We start from the raw sequence: 18,936 nt of genomic DNA on the forward strand, positions 1-18,936 counted from the left end.
GGAAGAATTGTAGAATTAAGATGACTAGAGGAAATAGGGCAAAGAAGCATCTGTTACTTGGTGGGGAGGAGACTCAGGCTTTTTAATTTTATTTTTTTAGTGTTTTCAGCTGCTGAGTAGTCATATCCCGTCAGATTATTCTTTTCATCGGCCAGCCTAAGTTCAGCATTTCATCTGTGGACACAATCCCAAAGCAGGTGAAAATTGTGGAAGTTGGTCCCCGGGACGGACTGCAGAATGAAAAGAATATCGTACCGACTCCAGTGAAAATCAAGCTGATAGATATGCTTTCTGAAGCAGGACTCCCTGTTATAGAAGCCACCAGCTTTGTGTCTCCCAAGTGGGTTCCCCAGATGGCTGACCATGCTGAAGTCTTGAAGGGCATTCAGAAGTTTCCTGGCATCAACTACCCAGTCCTGACCCCAAATCTCAAAGGTTTCGAGGCAGCGGTTGCTGCTGGTGCCAAGGAAGTGTCCATCTTCGGAGCTGCCTCGGAGCGTTTCACCAAGAAGAACATCAATTGCTCCATCGATGAGAGTTTGCAGCGGTTTGACGAAATCTTGAAGGCAGCTCAGGCCGCCGGGATTTCCGTGCGAGGGTAGGTATGTGTCCTGCGTGCTGGGATGCCCCTATGAAGGAAAGATCTCCCCGGCTAAAGTAGCGGAGGTTGCCAAGAAGTTGTACTCGATGGGCTGCTACGAGATCTCCCTGGGGGACACCATCGGCGTGGGCACCCCAGGGGTCATGAAGGACATGCTATCTGCTGTCATGCATGAGGTGCCTTTGGCGGCCCTGGCTGTCCACTGCCATGACACCTATGGACAAGCCCTGGCCAACACCCTGATGGCACTGCAGGGTGTAAACCTCCAGAAGCTCCTGGAAGCTGGGGCCTTTATCTGTCAGGCTCTGAACAGAAAAACCAGTTCCAAAGTGGCTCAGGCTACCTGTAAACTCTGAGTTCCTAAAGCCCTGGAACCGTGTGGGAATAGGGGCATGAGCTGATGATTTGCAGATGGGGACATAGAAATGAAATGAAATGAAATGAAATGAAATGAAATGAAATGAAATGAAATGAAATGAAAAGGAGCAGCACCTCACAGCCAGCTCTGCACATAGATCTCTCCAGGCAGAAAGGAGGTGAGGGGCAGGAGGAGCCGCTTGGCCTGCCAGACCTGAGCGAGAGGCTTTGGGGGCTGGAGGTCTTCCTCCACCATGGAATCAAAGGCTGGGAGTTGAATGCATCCTCCTGAGGGCACTTGGGAGCCCAGTTCTCTGGCTTGGCCTGATCCCAGAGTCTCCTGTGTGGGTGAAATCTACCAGCTGGACCCTGCCGTGGCCTGGAACCATTGCTCTCTGACTTCTCAGGGTAAAGGGGCATGGAGGAGTTGACCCCCAAGCTGGCAGAGGGCATTTGCTGCAGGCATGAGGGCATCATTTTGGGTGAAATAAGCCGGGCCCAAAAGGACAAATACTGTATGATTTTTAAAATATGAAGTACTGAAAAGAAGCAAATTTAGAAAGACAGAAAGTAAAAGTGGTTACCAGGCGTGGGAGTTTGGGGCATGGGGAGTTATTACTGTAAGTATAGGTTCTGGTTTGATATGATGAAAATAATAGTCTGGCAATAGAGGTGAAAGTTACACAATATTGTCAATGTACTTAATGTCAAAGACACTTAAAATGGTTATGTGTGTTTTACCGCAATTAAAAAGTAATTATTAATGAAACCAAGTCCATGGGAGGGTGATGACTGCCTTGGCCCTATTTGGGGTAGTGGAGATGGAGAGAAAAGGAAAGAGAGTAGGTTGGCCTTGGAAGGTGGAGTGGGGGCAAGTTTTTGGCTTGAACATCTGGCTGAATGGTGTTGCTGTTTATAGAGATGGGAAATTGGGGGAGGGGAGGGGGATTTTTGGGAGTTTTGTTTTGAGGGGGCGATGATCCAGGTGTTTCTTTTGAGATGCACTAAATTTGAGGTGCCCACTGGACATCCAGATTGAGTACGTGTTGCTTCCTAACAGCTCTGTCGCCCTCTCTGACACTCTTCTCTGTAGCCCGAGGGCTCTTTTTATATTTATTTATTTTAAGATTTATTTTATTTATTTCTCTCCCCTTTCCCCTGTTGTCTGCTCTCTGTGTCCATTCGCTGTGTGTTCTTCTGCATCCGCTTGCATTATCCGGCAGCACTGGGAAACCGCGTCTCTTTTTTGTTGCATCATCTTGCTGTGTCATCTCTCTGTGTCTGCAGCACCATTCCTGGGCAGGCTGTGCTTTTTTCACAAGGGGCGGTTCTCCTTGCGGGGCACACTGTTTCCATGTGGGACACCCCTACATGGGGGCACCCCTGCGTGGCACGGCACTCCTTGCGCGCGGCAGCACTGTGTGTGGGCTAACTTACCACGCGAGTCAGGAGGCCCTGGGGATTGACCCTGGACCCTCCATACGCCTCCATACGGTAGACAGACGCTCTATTAGTTGAACCACATCCATTTCCCTTTTTTTCTTTCTTTTTTTCATTTTTTAGTCCTGGGGCTGGGAATTGAACCCAGGACCTCATATGTGGTATGCCAGCACTCAACCGCTTAAGCTACACCAGCTCCCTCAAGGGCTCTTTTAAAAACACAAAACAGATCCTGTCACTTAAAGTCTCCAAGGACTTCCCTTGCATTAAAGACAAATTCTTTGCCTCCCCTGACCCTAGTAGCCACCCCAAACCCAGGGCCTGCTTGCTTGTTACCACCTCAGGGCCCTCCACCTGGACAAGCCTTTGCCCCTGCTCTTTGGATGGTGTCCTCTTTCTTGGAGAGGACTCTCTGAACTGCCTCATCCAAAACAGAGACCCCTCTGCCCCATCTTCCCAATTACTCCATGTCCTCTCATTCTGTTTGCTTCCTTCACAGCACTTTCCCAGACTCAAATGACGTGCTCCATGCCTGGCGAGCGGGAGAGGTGGAGTAAGAGCTTGGGACGGGGAAGAGAAGGTGTGACTGTGCCTCCTTGAGACAAAGAAGCCAGCAGAGTAGGGAGTGGTAGAGGAGGCTGAGGCACCTTCAGAAGGAACCAGGCTGCCCAGCCATGTGGCCCTCTAGCCAGGGCAGTGGCTCCTGCAACTCCTCAACAGTGAGCGGTGACACCTGCCAGGGCCCCGTTTTGCCAAGTTGTTATGACAATGGCAGAGCAAGCGGTGAGCAGAGAGGGCCACAGTCTGTTAGGGGAGGCAGATTCAGAGATGGGCGATGACCATTCAGTACTGCTGGGGCTGTGACCGGGATAGGCCCAGGGTGAAATCCCAGCTTCCAGGCAAGGGGGAAAGCAACGACAAGAATGAGGGTCTTTGTGATCCAAAGGGACTTGTCTGAGGGCCAGAGAGGGCTATGGTCTGGAGCCTCTAGCCTGCTGTGCTCTGTAAAGCGGGAAGGATGCTGAGGCCAGCTATGTGTTTAGAGATAATTTTCCCTTTCTTTCTTTCTCTCTCTCCCTCCCTTCCCCTCACGTTCTCTTTCTTTCCTTCTTTCTTTCCCTCCTCCCTCTTTCCCTCCCTCTTTCTCTCTCTCTTTCTTTCTAAATGGAAACTTATTATATACACACTTTCCACACCACAGAGGACAGAGCGCACCCAGGCCTCCACATGGACTGGAGATGGGAGAAGCTTTCCTCATCACAGATGGTGGGAGTGTGTTATTAGAGGAAGCATTAGGCATTATATTCTCACCTTTTTTGTACCAGAGACTCTGCCCCAACCGGGAATGCAAGCCTATCGCCCAGTGGACCTGATGATGTCCATGGACTCTTCTCAGGATAAGTTTTCAGGTGTGTTAAACAAAATACTCTTTGGAAAGTGTTACACAAGATTGTCATGAGCAGGGAACGATGTCCCCGGATGACGGCTGCGTGAATGAAGTCTCGGAGGGAAGAGCCCGACCTTCTACGGGTCCAGAGCCCTGCAGCCTAAGCCTGTTCTCAGTGTAACACGGGTAAAATAGTAGTTGCCCCCAGAGTTAAACTGGCCAATTCCGGTAAAGCAGAAAACTGTGCCCAGTAAACAGTAGGAGCCCAATCATTGTTAGTGCATCCGTTCCTCTCTTCCACGAGGCCTCAGGGAGGGGAGCAAGGTTAGGGAAAGAAGGTCAGTAGTACGTGGGAGCCACGGCTGTGGGAAGGAGGAGGGCAGGAGAGAGGGGGTGACCGTTTGGGGGAGTACTGGCCCCTTGGTCCCCGCAGGGGCAGAGGGACAGGGCACACCAGTGTATCCAGACAAGAGCAGCTGTGCAGTTATCAGAACCAGGATGTTTCGTCCACAGGAGAGAAGACGGGGGCCGAGGAGTCCCCGAAGCCCTGGATAGGGTCTTGGAACTGCTTAGAAATCCACAACTGAGGGGCCACCCAGTTCTGTGGCCCCAGAAGGCACACCTAGGACTGAGGGAGGAAAACGCCGCCTCCATGGACGAGAATTTCCTTCAAATTACTGGGGAGCAGATGTGCTTCAAATGGCTAAGTGCCTGCTTCCACGTGGGAGGTCCCAGGTTCGGTCCGCTGCTTCCTAAAAACAAAACAAAAACAACAAGCAATAAACAAATGAAAAAAAAACACAACTCAGGGAAGCTGATGTGGCTCAGCGGTTGAGCACCGGCTCCCACATACGAGGTCAGGGGTTCAATACCCAACCCCGGTACCTCAAAAAAAAAATTTTTTTTCCCTTCAAATCCTGAGCGGCTCCCAGCAGTGGTGAGCTCCCTGCTGTGAGGAGTATGCAAGCAGTGGTTAAAGGACTGGGGTTGGAGCATGGGGTGGAGGGTTAGACATGACCGCTCGAGCTCCCTTGCCTCCCGGAGTCTGGGACTGGAAGGACTTGGGAGAAGGAAAGGGGCCCCTCCGCTGGAGCGCAGGAGCTGTCGGGAAGAGAGAGGACAGTTCAGGCCGCTCATCTTCCCTCTGGGGTCCCCTGGCCCAGGGCTGATCGGGCACCCTAACGGGGAACGCCAGCCCGTCGCCCACACGGGGGCAGCGTGGGACCGCGGACGGAGCCGCCTGCCTTGGCCGGCCCGGGCCCCCTTCCGGCGCCCCCCAGGGCTTTGAGCCTCCCAGGCCTCCTGCCTCCCTGCCGCGTGCCCCCCGCCGCGCCCCCTGCCAGACCAGCCCTGCCTCCCCCCCGCCCAGAGAGCTCAGGGCAGAGAATTCCAAGCCTGTGACACCCCTGTGATCAGACGCTCCCAGCCCGCCTCGGAGTCACCCGGGGCCCTGCCTCACCCCCGGGCATCAGACAGGCTGGGGTTCCAGTGCCCCCGGCCCTCGCTCTTGGCTACCACTCCCCCTCTCCGAGCCTCAGTCTCCCCGTCTGAAACGCCGGGGGCAGGGCTGGCACTCCCAAGGCCTGGGGCTCTGCTCCCGGGACCTCGCGGCAGCCGTGGGGGGCACCCGGGCGGGTTCTCAACGCCTCACCTCCCAGCTGGGGAGCCGGGGAGCCGGGGCCTGGGCCCTGACCCGCTAGAGGTCCCACCAAAACGAAGAGCGACCGCGGGGCAGTGTCTGCTGCGACCCGAGGAGCGGGGACAGGCACACCCAGGGAGGCCATGCGGGGACCCCAGGGACACCAGCTGCCAGGCGACCTGGGAGCAGCCCCTGCCTCTGCTCCGACCCTCCCGCCCCGCCCTAGAAAGGGGAATGGGGAGCCAGCGTCTCTGGGAGGTGGGCAGGGACCTCAGGGACGGTCCAGGAGAGGACAGAGGACAAGCCAGGGCAGCGAACTGCCCCCTGACTGGGAAGAGGAAGAGGAAGAGATGGAGCTGGTGGGCGGCGAGCTGGCCAGGGCTTCCCCCTTTCCCGCTCCCAGCCCCTGAGGAGGAGAACTCAAGACAAGGCTGAGGCAACTCCTGTTTAAGGCCGAGTGTGTGGAAAGGAGGAACGAAGTGAGGGCCGGGGCCGCCCTCCCCCTCCTCCCGCAGCTCCCAAAGGCTCCAGCTCGCTGCCCGGGCACCCGCAGCCCTTCCCAGCCCCCCTTTCTCCCCCCCCCCCATCCTGTTGGCATGCCCTGCTGGCTTCATCCTCCTCCTCCCTCTCCCTCCTGGCCCAGGCCTAGGAGAGGCTGGGGGTGGGGAGGGGGTCTTCTCCCCTGGCCAGCCCTGGGGCTAAAGTCCTGGCCAGGTGGGGCTGCTCCTCCCTGGGGCTCAGCTGGGGGACTCTCCAAGGGAGGGAAAAGGTGGGATGACGGGACCTTTGGGAAAATCCTCCTGTATAAACACAGGGTCCTCATCTCCAGAGGATCTCGAGCCCCTGGCCCCCCCTTCACCGGCCCCCCCATTCACTGCGCCCTCCTCGTCCTGAGCCCTCCCCTCCCAGGAGACAGAGCCTGCCACCCAGGAGCCCCCGGCAGAGTTTAGAGGGTCCCCGGGGCCTCGCCTTTAAGATCATCTAGTTCCCCTCTCCACGGGTATAGGTGGGGAAACTGAGGCTTGCCCAGGGGCACACAGGGAGTAGGGGCAAAGCCAGGGAGGGAACCAGAGACTCCAGGGCCAGGGTGGGGGTGGCCCCACAGCTACTGCTGAGCTGAGGGATGGCCGGGCACTGAGGGCCGGGGGCCGCCCCCCACAGGGCCCTGCGGGTGTCCCTCCCAGGGCTCCCAGGAAGGCCCTTGGCCTGCGGCGTCCTGAGAGGTGCCTGCTTCCCACCACTGGCCTTCCTGGGTTCCCATTTAGTCTGCGGTACCCCCAGGCCCCAGCGCACGACGGGTCACGTGAAAGAGAACGAGGGCCAGCCCCACTTGGGAGGCACCAGGGGCACCGGATAGAGCAGAGGGGAGCTGGGAGGCGGGAGGGCTGTGTGATCGGGAGGGCTGGGGACCTCAAAGATCCCATCAGATGTCTCCTGAGTGGGAAGGACTTGTGGCCACAAGCAGTGGGCTCCGGCCCAAGCGCTGACCCAACCCAGCTGTGTGTCACTGAGCAAGTCCCTCCCCTTCCGGGGGCCTGAGTCACCTGCCTCTCCCCCTCTGGCGGAAAGCAGAGACAGCCACACAGGCTGGGGGAGAGTCTTGTGATGTCACACGACGCGTGACCCCTGGCCCCACCAGCAGATCTGTGGGGGCCCCGAGCTCGAAACCCCTCGTGTCTGCCAGGCCAGGGCCCCTGCCATGGTCACCGGGACGCTAGTTCATGTCCACTGGCCGGCCCAGCATTTGCTGAGCGCCTATTGTGTGCAGAGCCTGGGGGCCCGGGAGGGGAGAAAGGAGCAGGCACAGCGCCCCGAGACGTAGAGCGGAGAGTGATCCACCAGGGCCAGGCCCGAGGGAGTTAGAGGAAGACCTGGAAGGCTTCCTGGGAGAGGAAGCATGCAACTGGGGCTGGAAGGCAGAGCCTATAAAATCAGGCAGAGGTGAGGAGGGGTGGGGAGGACATGGCAGGCTGGGGAGGGCGAAGGCTGGCATTGCCCCCGCCCCCAGCCCTGTGACGCTGCTCCCTGAGAGCGGGTCTCCCAGAGCGGACCCGCAGCACAGCCTTAAATCCCCGGGCCAGGCGGGGAAGAGCGCCCCCTGCCGGTGGGCCGGAGCCAGGAGCTCTGCATCCGTCTCTGCGGGAGTCCCTATGTCCCCCCTGCTCCCGCACCTCGTGCTCCTTCAGCCCGGGCTTGCCCTTCGCTCCTCAAGGCCAGGTGGTGGCGGTCAGGGCGTCTCCCTCAGCCAGCGGCCTCCTGCGCCAAGGCTGGAACCGGGCGTCCCCAAATCTCCCCCGGTAGCGTGGGGGCTGCCCACCCCCAAGGGGCCCTCCGAGGAGGAGAGGGGAGGGCAGCGGGGGTGGCCCGAGATGGCGCGCCCCCCTGTGGGAGGCGGGAGAGGGCGGGCTGCGGGGCGGGAGCCGCGCGCGGACGGCGAGGAGCCGGCGGGGACCCCGGCGTCCCACGGGCCCCGCGGCGCGGGAGGCAGCGCCCGCGAGGCGCACGGTGCTGGCGCGGCCCGGCCTCGTGCCTGCCGCCCGCCTGGCGCGCGGCCCTCGCGGCGCTGGTTTCCATCGACCGCTTTCCGCAGGCAGCTCCTGGAGGCGCGGGGGCGGCTTCCCCTTGACTGGCTTCTCCTGAGGATGCGGCTTGGCTAAAAATAACTCGAGTTACTGCGCTCCCACCCCGGCGCGGAGGAGGGGCCTGGGGGGCCGCGGGCGCGGGCGCAGGGGGGGGACGCTGCGGCAGCCTGGAGGAGGGGTTCCCTGCCGGGGGATGGGGGGAAAGTGAGCGGGGGGCCCTGGGCGGGGGCGCGGGCTCCTCCTCGCCCGTCTCTCGCAGGCTTGACCCCCCGAGGACTCCCTCTGGAGGCTCCACCCCCACGTGTGGCAGGGGCAGTGGGGTGACAGGGCAGTCTGACCGGTCCAGACCCCTGGACTTGCATTACCGAGGGTGACCAGAGTGGGAGCGGTGGGCTCCTTCCAGCACTAAGTCTGCATTTGGGGAAGCCCCCACCCCCAGCTCAGGGCAGGCGCCCCCTTCACCCGGTCCCCACCTGGGGCCTGAGCGCAGCCAAACCAGGCAGAGGAGGCAGATCCGGGCCCTTGTTCCTCTCGCTCTCTTCCCTGCCTCTCCAGCTTCCTCTTCTGAACACAGGGTGCAGCTGCAAGTGAAGCGGCTCCCGCCTCCCCCAGTCCGGGGGAAGTGTCCTCATCTTTCTGTCATGGCCCATGCCCACTGGTGCCGTCCTGAGCAGTCCCATCCCACGACCACCCTTTAGAGCCAGGTGTCAGGGGTGGGGAGGCCCGCACCCAAGCAGGACAGAGGGGGCTGCTCAGGGAGGGCGGGGGCTCCCGTGACCGTGGGAGGATGGAAGGTAACTGCTGGACCCAGGCAGGACACTGGGGTCAGGTTGCAGGTAAGCCGCTGGCCCTGGTCCAGTGATGGTCAGCCTGCCAGTGCGGCCCCTCTGCCATCTCCAGCGTCATGCCCCAGGGCCAGGGCAGAGCATGGGAAGGGCACGGCAAGAGACGCAAGGGCACTTCCAGGGCCACACGGCCAAGGGGGCCAGCACACACAGACCCCGCGGAGGCAGTGGGACACGTACAGCTGCAGCCGGGGTGGAGGGACAGCAGGTCGAGACCTGGCTAGGAGCCTTCCCAACTCTGTGCCTCAGTTTCCTCATCTGTAGAACAGGGATCTAGAGCCCCTGACAGCATCTGGGGCTGGATGGAGAGTAGAAGATGCCAAGATAGGAGCAGGGAAAGCAACGACGACCACCACAGCAGCGCCCCCTCCCCTTCCCTGACCGCCCCCTGTGCTCTTGGTAATGCTCCGGTGGCTTTGTGAGGCCGGGCTTATGAAGACGCTCGGCCCCGCTTCACACGTGAGGAATGGGAGGACAAAGGTGAACAAACCAGTCCCAAACGCACAGTGCTTGTGACAGAGAGCAACGGCTTGTCCACAGTCACAGAGCTTTCCTGGGGAACTGGGCGTCTGAACTCAGGACTGCCCACCTGCAGCGTCTGAGCCCATTCATTCTGCCTGCTCCGAGCAGAGCCCCAGATGGGCCTATGAGGGTGACTCAAGGTGGGGGGGCATGGTGTGGGTCCACATGGGAGCGGGATGGGGCCCCTGCAGCTGCCCCCGGGGTTGGCTCAGGTCGCGGGGAGCCTCTTTCAGAGGCATCAGCATCCGGGGACGTGCCTGTGTGTGCAGTGGGCTGGGGGAAGAGGAGGGAGTGGTGGCTCTGCCTGGACGCGAACGAGACAAGTAATAACAATAACGATAACGAAATCCCCTCCAACCCGGGGACATTTTTAGCAGCGCTGTTCCTAAGAAGACACTAGAACAGCACGAATACCCAGAGGCAGGAGACTGAGAAATCAGCTGCAGCCCCCACAGCGACACGGGTGAATCCCAAAGCATAAGGAGGAGGGAGGAAAGCAAATTGCAGAAGCCCACATTTCGTTCAGAGCCATTTTTACAAAGCCCCCCACGCTGCCAAGTCAAACTAAAACATTATGGTCTTAGGGGGTCATATGAACGTGATAGAAGTATTTACAAAAAGGCCAGGAAATGGTAACTCTGGGGAGGAAGGGATTGGGTAGGGGAGTCACCAATGAACACCTCTTGTGGCCCAAGGGTGCCAGGCAGGATTCAGGGCTGGGGGGATACAGACATGAGTCCCTGGCCCCTGGAGCTTACAGTCTCACAGGGCAAGCTCTTAGTCCTCTTCTCGTGTTGGATGGTGGGTGGTGGGTGACCCTACATTATTATGCATTGTCACATACAGATTATTCATTTAAATCAAATCTTATATTTAAACAGATAAATAAGGAATAAACCAAAAGTTAATTGACCTGTCTTGCAGGAAAAAAAAAAAAACCTCCCAAGTGGGTGAGCTTCTCTCCCACCCAAACTTCACTGATTTTCTGTCACATTTCACCTGGACGGTGTCTCTCATTCATCAGCAGGCAATGGTCAAATAAGCTTGGCATGCCAGGCTGGTAGGTGGGACAGAGTACCCTGCCTCTGGAAGCATGAGACCAGATGGGGTGATAAAACCCAATGAGCAGGGAAGCAGACTTGGCCCAGTGGTAGGGCGTCCGCCTACCACATGGGAGGTCTGCGGTTCAAACCCCGGGCCTCCTTGACCCATATGGAGCTGGCCCACGCGCAGCGCTGATGCGCGCAAGGAGTGCTGTGCCGTGCAGGGGTGTCCCCTGAATAGGGGAGCCCCATGCACAAGGAATGCGCTCCATAAGGAGAGCCGCCCAGCGCGAAAGAAAGTGCAGCCTGCCCAAGAATGGTGCTGCACACATGGAGAGCTGACACAACAAGATGACGCAACAAAAAGAAACACAGATTCCCATGCCGCTGACAACAGAAGCGGACAAAAACAAAAAAGAACACACAGCAAATGGACACAGAAAACAGACAACGGGGGGGAGGGGGCTGGGGGGGGAAGAGGAGAGAAATAAATAAAGAATAAATTTTTAAAAACAAAAAAAACCCAATGGGCAGAAATGCAGGGCCTAGCAAAGATCCCTCTCCTGGCCCAAGGCTCTTGCACTGCATTAATAGAGGAAGAGGATGCAGGGAGCTTGGTGTGCTGTTCATCCATCCATCCATCCATCCATCCATCTGCCTGCCCACCCACCCATCCAGCAATGTCTGTCCAACCAACCAACCAACCAACCTACCAACCTACCTACCTACCTACCTACCAGCCTACCAACCATCCATCCATCCCTCCAACCATTTCTTATGGTAAGGATAAACAGGATAATGACTCCCAAAAGATGCTATCCTTCATTTCCAGAACTGTGAGTGTGTTACTTAATTTGGCAAAAGAAAATTAAGGTTACAGGTGGAATTAAGGCTGCTCATCAGCTGAATTTAAAATAGAGAGGTCATCCTCCATTAGCTGGGTGGGCCCCATGTAATTACAAATCTTCTTAAAAGTAGAAGAGGCTGTCGGAAGAGAGACCTGGAGAGATGGCAGCTTGAGAAGGACGCAGTCTGGCGTGGCTGGCTTTGAAGCTGAAGGAATGCATCCACAAGCCAAGGAATGTGGACAGCCTCATGACGCTGGAAAAGGCAAGGAAGCGGCTTCTCTCTTAGTGCCTCCCGAAGGAGCACAGCCCTGCTGACACCCGGAAGTTAACCCAGCCAGACCCGGTTTGGATTTCTGACCTCTAGAACTGTCAGATAATAAACTTGACTTGTCTTAAGCCATTAAGTTTGTAGTTATTTGTTGCAACTGCAACAGGAATTTAACATCCCATTCCATTGTCTATCCATGTGTCTGTCTATCCAACTAATCATCCATCCATTAAACAGATATTTGTTGAGTGTCTCCTCTGTGTCATCAGCCAGGCAGTGAAAGAGAACAATCGCCACGGTCCTGGAGCTCCCCATCCATTGAGGGAGAGGGACACGGGGTTTTAATCCAGGTCCTGGGCACTGGGATAGTGGAACACAAGGCCTTTGGGAAGATTTCTGGGAGTACCCACGTTCAGAGGCTGTTGGGGGCAGGAACAGGACAGGGAGCTCTGTGGGACAGCCGGGGTCTCTGTAGCCAGCCTCTCACCTGCAGGCTGCCCTCTGGGGGCCACTGCCCTTTGCTGGCTCGTCCACAGCCCCCGAATGGTCCCCTGCTTGGCGACTTCTACCTCTGGCTTTCTAGCACAAGGTTCATACTGCCACCCCCTCTGCAGAGCCCTGGCCCTCTGAGGTCCTCTCTAGCCCACTCTGCAGCCTCTGCCCCATCAGTTGGGAAGAGCCGTGACTTCTACATTCTGGGCAGCAGTGAGGAACACCAGCTCGAGGGTCAGGCTGACCTGGACCGTCCACGTAGGGCCATGTGATCTCAGGCGAGGGACTGCCCCACTTTGAGGGTTATGCCCTCACCTGGGGATGACGATAGCCCATCCTCCAGAATAGAGTCAAGATCAGGAAAGCTAACACCCAAGACCACCCTGCACGGGCCCTGGCAGGCAGGAACCTGCCCTCCCCTACCACCTGGGAGATGCCAACCTGCTACTCTTTGCAAATTCTAAAGTGATATGCACATGGTCAATGTGGCGCTTCGAAGTGAGGGGTGGCATTGCTGGTACTCAGTCCCTCTGCCAGGAGAGGACCCGTCTCCAGGTCTGTCCTGGGCCCAGGCCTCCACATGCCCAGCTGTGGCCCTGTGGAGTCTGATCACAGGGGGGGCCTGCAGTTCCTGGGCAAGGGCTGCCCAGAACCCCAAGGGCCGTGGGCACAGGCCCCCAGGCCTGGCTCACATCTCAATTTCCCGGAATAGCCTATACTTTGGCATGGCTCTGAGAAAGAGCCCCAGGTGCTGCTACCCCGCCCCGGCCTCCTCACAGGCAGGACATGTGTCTGGCCATGTCCAGACTTTCAGGCCAAGAGCGCGGCCAGGACAGCTTCCTGGGCGGCCGGCCCCACCAGGAGTGGTGAGGAGGCGGCGCTGGGCAAACCCTGAGAAGGGGCAGTGAGAAAGGGCTCCGAGTGGAATTTTAGACCCAACAGTCCACAGCCAAATGGGCAGGGTCTTTCCACCCAGGGGCCAGTGTGGCTAGGATGCCACCTGCCATGGGATGCCATATGTCAGGGGACTGCGTGCCTGTCCTGGCCCTGCCATTGTCCCTGGGTGCCAATTTGCCTCCCAAAACCTCAGTTTCCCCTTCTGGAAAATGGGGCAGTGCCCAGGAGCCACCATGTCTGGACCACCTACAATGCCCAGCACAGTGCCCAGGGAGCTTTTTTTTTTTCCTTTCCCCTTCTCCCCCATTGTCTGCTCTCTGTGTCCATTCACTGTGTGTTTTTCTGCATCTGCTTGCATTGTCAGGTGGCTCTGGGAAACTGTGTCTCTTTTTTGTTGCATCATCTTGCTGCGTCAGTTCTCTGTGTGTTCAGTGCCACTCCCGGGTGGGCTGCGCTTTTTTCACATGGGGTGACTTTCCTTGCAGGGTGTACCCCTTACACATGGGACTCCCCTATGCAGGGACACCCCTGCGTGGCATGGCACTCCTTGCGCGCATCAGCACTGGGCGTGGGCCAGCTCATCACACGGGTCAGGAGGCCCTGGGTTTGAACCCTGGACCCTCCATATGGTAGGTGGATGCTCTATCCATTGAGTCACGTCTGCTTGCCCAGGAGCTTTTTACATTCAACATTAACCTGATTCCAGACGGGTAAATGGAGGCCTTGGGAGGAAGCAGGTTGCCCGGACACAGAGTGGCTGCACCAGGGCGGCAGCTGTCCCCTGGTCCAGCTGACCTGCAGGGGAGCTGAGCTGGGGGAGGAGGCCTTCGGGCTTGGAGACCACTGTGCAGTTTTGTCTGTGCGGTCACAGCCCCTCCTCCCCTGGACCAGCCGTCCTCACTCAGAAGCTGGCTTCCAATGCTGCCCGCCAAGTCCAGTTACTCGTTTTTCCCTCACTGGGTCTTGGGGGTGTTGAGATGGGAGGAGCCCCCTGCTCTACCCTCTTCCCCTTGCAGCCACGTTCCCTGCTCAATGCTGGACCCCAGGATCCAATGGTGGAATTCTCCCGGCCCAGCAAGGCCATCTTTTTTCTCAGACTTGCAGCACTTCCCAGGATGCAGGGGCAGAGTCCAGGCCTGCCTGGGGTGGTGACCCCTGCCGCCCTGCGGCACAGAGCGGTGTTAGCTGTGCAGACACCCTGACCTCCCCAAGCAGGTCCTGCCTGGGGGATTGGGCTGGGCCCGGGATAAGACAGGCAGCAGGCTGGAGCCCAGGCCCCGGGTTCAAGTCCTACATCCACTACCGACTGGCTAAAGGGACCTCCGACAAGTCACTCATCTGTCCGTTTGTCCATCTACCCAGCCCTATCATTCCAACACGCATTTAGAGGGCACGCTCTGTGTCGGTCTCCAGGGCAGGCACCATGCGGGTGTGAAAATGAGCGAGGCCCAGGCCTGTCCTGGGGTCTTGGAAAGGTGCAAACAGGAGCCAAATTTAACCAGAACAGAAAGGTAATGAGCAGGCTGCCCCTAGGGCACTGAAGCTTGTGCCTGTGGGAGCAGGGGCCCCTGGAGTTGTGCAAGGCACACCCTGCTCTACTGTACAATAAGACCCCAAACAGTGGCGACGCGGCAGAGCTGGGCCCAGCGGTGGCCAGGCGGTCAGGGCTACAGGTGTGTGTGTGTGTGTGTGTGTGTGTCGCAGGGCTCTGACCCTCTGGGGAGCAGTTGGCAGGAGTCTGGAGGCCCCACATCTCTGCAGTAATCGGCACACAGCGAACTAATGTGTTTGGCAGGAAAACTTGAGTGGCCGTGGCGGTCGGGGCTGGTGGAGTGCGGGATAATTGCACTGGTGGCTGCCAGCAAGCACAGGCCAGTGGAGAGGAGGGGGGCTGGGCCACACTGCCTCCCAGGCTCCACCCGCCTGCCCCGGCTTCTGGGCTCGGGCCACATTGCGTTTCAAGGTCCAGTGCTCACGGTAAAGAAGCCTCTTCCGGCTCACAGAATCTGCCTGGCCACTGCTCCGGGGCTTCCGCGACAACCCCAGGGAGGAGTTGGGGAAGCCAGGGCTCAGGGCAGCGGCTGCCCAGGACACCTGTCTGGAAGGAGCACCTCTGGCCCCAACCCGGGTTTGTCTCCGAGGGCGCCCTGGATAGTGAGCCTAACCCCATTTCCCTGGCTTGGAAAACAGCTTCCCTCCAGACTCAGCATGGGGTGTGGGAGAAGGAGCACTGCCCAGGGAGTCAGGAGACCCGGGTTCGAGGCCTGGTGCCTCCTCCATAAGGTGATGGTGGCAGCAAGTCCGGGCAAAGCCCACACCACCCGGGAGGGTGAGCTCCATGAGGGCCGAGCCCAGGGACTCCTTGATTATCTCCTTGTCCCCAGGGCCTGGTCCCAGGACAGTGAAACCCCAGCTCTGCCGCTTCCCCTGTGGAGCCTCAGAGAGGTGACCGTCTGGCGGAGCCTCGGCCACCACGTCTGTGAAGTGGGACAGTAGCAGGACCTGCCACCCAGGTTCCAGGGAGGACTCCGCACGTTGGTGCAAGCACCCAGCCCAGAGCGGCCCCGTCGTGCCGCTCTTACAATGCTCCGTCGTTTCCTGCTCCCCCACCCCTGCCCGCCGCCCAGCCTCCTCTCCCCAGGCGGTCAGGTCACCTTGTCCACGGCAGCCAGGAGGCTTTCCAGCCAGTGACGGCCACAGCAGCTTCCTTCCTGCCTTCCCGACTGCCCACAGCTCCCTCCCCCAGGAGTGCCCTTCGCCGGCCCAAGTCCCGCTTGCCGCCTGCAGGGACCCTCTCCCGGCTGTCCCTGACCCCCCACCCCAAGCTCACTCTGACCCCAAGCCTTGCACGCATGTGCTCACACGGCCACACACGCACACGCGCTTCTGCTCCACGACCCTCCCTGCCTCTCCCTGCCCTCCTCCTCCGCCACTGCGGCCAGGCTCGGTCTGACCCACAAACCTGGCCCAGGGCTCGTGGAGTCCTCTCACCACGTCCTCGGGTGCCAGGCGGCCGGGGAGGTGCCATTTGGAAGACCAGACTTTGGAATTTCTGGCACATTTTAATGATGCCCAGGGACAGAAAGACAGAACATTGGAAATGGAGGTTGTTTCTGACCTTCTGGGGCTGTGGGGCCCTGTATTAGTCAAAGGAGTGCTGATGTAAAGTGCCAGAGTTTGGTTGGCTTTTTTAATACATTTTTTAAAAAATTAAAGTTAATAGATCACACAGAACGTTACGTTAAAAAACCATAAGTGGTTCCCATATAACCCACTCCCCGCCCCCCGCGCCCATCGGTTGGCTTTTATGAAGGGTATCTATTTGGGGAGGGAGCTCATAGCTACAAGGCCCCGAAGTCCGTCCCAACGCTGCTTCCTCACCCGAGGCTCTTGCCACGCGCTGAAGCAAGATGGCGGCCCTCGGCCTGGTCTCCCTCTCTTCCCGGGGCGTTAGCTGTTTGAGCCTTCTCTCCTCTGCCACCTGTGGAGCTCTCTCTCTTTTTCTGACCTCTTCCGTGTGCATCTCCTTGAATGAGGCCCTTTATATCAGCCCACCAAGGGGGCACGTGGTCAAATCAAAGGCCCTAAGTCGATCTTATTAAATAAACTGAAAAACCTTTGAATTTAATGGAAATGAAGGGTATCACACCCAGAGGAACAGGCCAGTTGACAAACAATCTCTCTTTTGGGGATTCATAAATAATCTCAAACTGCCACAGGCCCCTTCCACAGGTGGGGAGACGGGCCGAACCACGAGCAGCTGCGCAGCCACTCTCCACCGGCCCAGAGCGCGTGCCGGTGTGTTCCCTAGCCCCATTTCACAGATGAGGAAACTGAGGCTCTGAGAGGTGGCGCCCGGAGCTGATGATCCTCTGTGGAGGAGCGCTTGGACAATCCGAACCTGTTACCCCTGCCTGCCTTCAGGCCCGAGGGTCTCCCCGTGGCACCACCCCCTCTCACAGCGGCCGGGGGGGAGGCAGGCCACACAGAGCCCCGTCCCCCTCTGCTGGGAGCCCTCGAGGCCAGGGTCTCTTTGGGCTTCTGGTCTCATCCCCCCGCCTCCTTCCTAGGGGTGTCGCAGGGGAAGGGATGGGCTGGAGGCTACAGGGCCTGAAGTTAGGCTTGCGAGGAAGGGACGGGCATGGATTTTGGCGCGCAGAGAAAGGAGCTCTGGAATGCTGGGAGCGCGCTCCTTCCGGGCCCTCTCCTTCCCTGCTGCACGGCCCCATCCCTGGCTGGGCCGGGCCTCGCCGGAAGAGCAGGGCGAAGGCCTCGCCGAGAGCCACCGCGCCAGCGGGCTGGGCGGCCTCAGCTTGCCCCTTCGGCCTCTCTGGGCTGGGGGTGCCCCTCGGAGCAGCGGGCACTTTTGGACCTTGAAGACTCCTAGGGAGACGAGTGAGGGGACTTTCCAGCCCAGCACACATGCCAGGCTGGGCTGGCTCGGGCTGCCAGGGACCCGCACGGGGCGAGGCCCCACGCCGCGGGTCAGACCTTCTCCTTGAGGTCCTGCCTGAAGAGGAGGTGGCCCCAGCACACTCAGGGAGGGGCGGCCCGTCGGCCTCTGCCCACCCCGCCGGGCCTCACTCTGGGCTCCACGCACCCATCGCGGCTCCCCTGCGCACCCCGCCAGCCCCCGTGGAGGGGGCCCGCACTCTCCATCTCCCCACCTTCAGATGGGGTGGAGCCACCCCCAGACGCTCATGCCTGCCTGGACCAGCGCCCCCTCCACCCAGCTCAGCCTACAGGCCTCCGGGGGCCTGCCCAGTCCCCCCACCCGCCAGCCAGGCCTGGACCCTCTCTCCACTGCAGTGGGCGTGCTGGCCATGCTTTGTCCAGGTCTGTCTCTCCTTCCGGGTGGGGGACTCCCCGTGGCAGGCCCAGCTCCCCCAAGTTCCCCAGCCTGGACCAGGGCCCTGGGGGAGCTCCCAGTTCTCTTCTCTGCCACTCCTCTGCCACTTGACTGCCTTCTTTCTGGAGGAGCCAGACAGAAGGGGGAGATCAGCCACGTCATCTCCCCAGCTCTCGGACGCCCCCGGGTCTTTGCCCCTCCCCCAGCAGCCCAGCAGCCCACCCATCATTTCATTGCCGAGAGGGCCACCAGCGCTTCGGGCCGGACTTCCCTCTGGGGCTGCCTCTCTCAGAGGAGGAAGGGCCCAGCCCCCCCGAAAGGCACACCCCACCCCAGCTCTGTCCTGCGGCCTGTGCTGGGAACAGGGGCTGGGGAACGAAAGCCGTGGCTGGTCCCCCGTCGAAATCCAGGTCACTCCCGGCCGGCTTGGCAGCCGCTCGGTAATTAGGGGCCAGCAGGACGTGGGCAGGCGGGTGGCAGGAGACTTAATTGTCTGATTTTTCAGGTAATTAACGGGCGGCTGTCTGGCCCGTCCCCACAGGCCGAGCCTCCGCCGCCCCATCCCCTGGCAGCCCCCGCTGCCTAATGAGGCCAATTACTGAGCGGTGCCGGGGGGGGGCCTCATCAGCCACCCGGAAAGGCCGCGTGGGACTGGCGCCAGGGGGTGTGGCTTGGCCAGTCGTGGCGGAGCCGGGCTGCCCCCCAGCTTGGGGGTGCGGGCTGCGCTGGCTGTGGTCTCCGCGGCTGCCCGTCGAGGAGTGTCGCCTGACAGCTCGGCCCCGTGGTGCGCCTCTCCTCTCGGGGCCAAAGCCTTTGCCCGCTGGGTGGCCTTGGGCTTGTGCGCCCCGGTCTGAGCCTCAGTGTCCTGGACCAGAGACACTGGAAGTACAACACCTGTGGGCAGTAGGGCCCAGCACACAGGCTGCTCCCAGTCGGTGCCAACCGGGGGGTAGGACCTGAGGTCCCCGTGTGAGGAGCCCTCATCAGCCAGGCGGGGATTCCTGGGAAGGGATGTGGGGGGCACCCACTGGGGGGGGGTTGTTCTTAGAGTCTAGGGGACACCTGAGCCGGGCAGGGGTGAGGGAAGCGGAATGGCCCAGGACACGGAGTCTCGGTGGGCGTGGTGAGCCCCAGGGCCCCCCCCTCGCGGCCACGCCCAGCCACCC

The 18,936-nt window shown here is 59.6% G+C and overlaps 1 long non-coding RNA gene and 1 pseudogene across 1 annotated transcript; both read left to right on the forward strand.

Annotated features, from left to right (window-relative positions):
• Positions 1-166: 166 nt before the first annotated feature.
• Positions 167-1,036, forward strand: LOC101414117 (hydroxymethylglutaryl-CoA lyase, mitochondrial pseudogene; annotated as a pseudogene).
• Positions 1,037-14,887: 13,851 nt separating this feature from the next.
• LOC131276207 (uncharacterized) lies at positions 14,888-16,731 on the forward strand. Its single transcript, XR_009183723.2, has 2 exons — positions 14,888-15,049; positions 15,306-16,731. It is a non-coding gene; the product is annotated as an uncharacterized lncRNA (long non-coding RNA).
• The last annotated feature ends 2,205 nt before the right edge of the window (positions 16,732-18,936 follow it).

Source organism: Dasypus novemcinctus, chromosome 26 (assembly GCF_030445035.2).
Source record: "Dasypus novemcinctus isolate mDasNov1 chromosome 26, mDasNov1.1.hap2, whole genome shotgun sequence".
NCBI classification, from domain to species: Eukaryota; Metazoa; Chordata; class Mammalia; order Cingulata; family Dasypodidae; genus Dasypus; species Dasypus novemcinctus.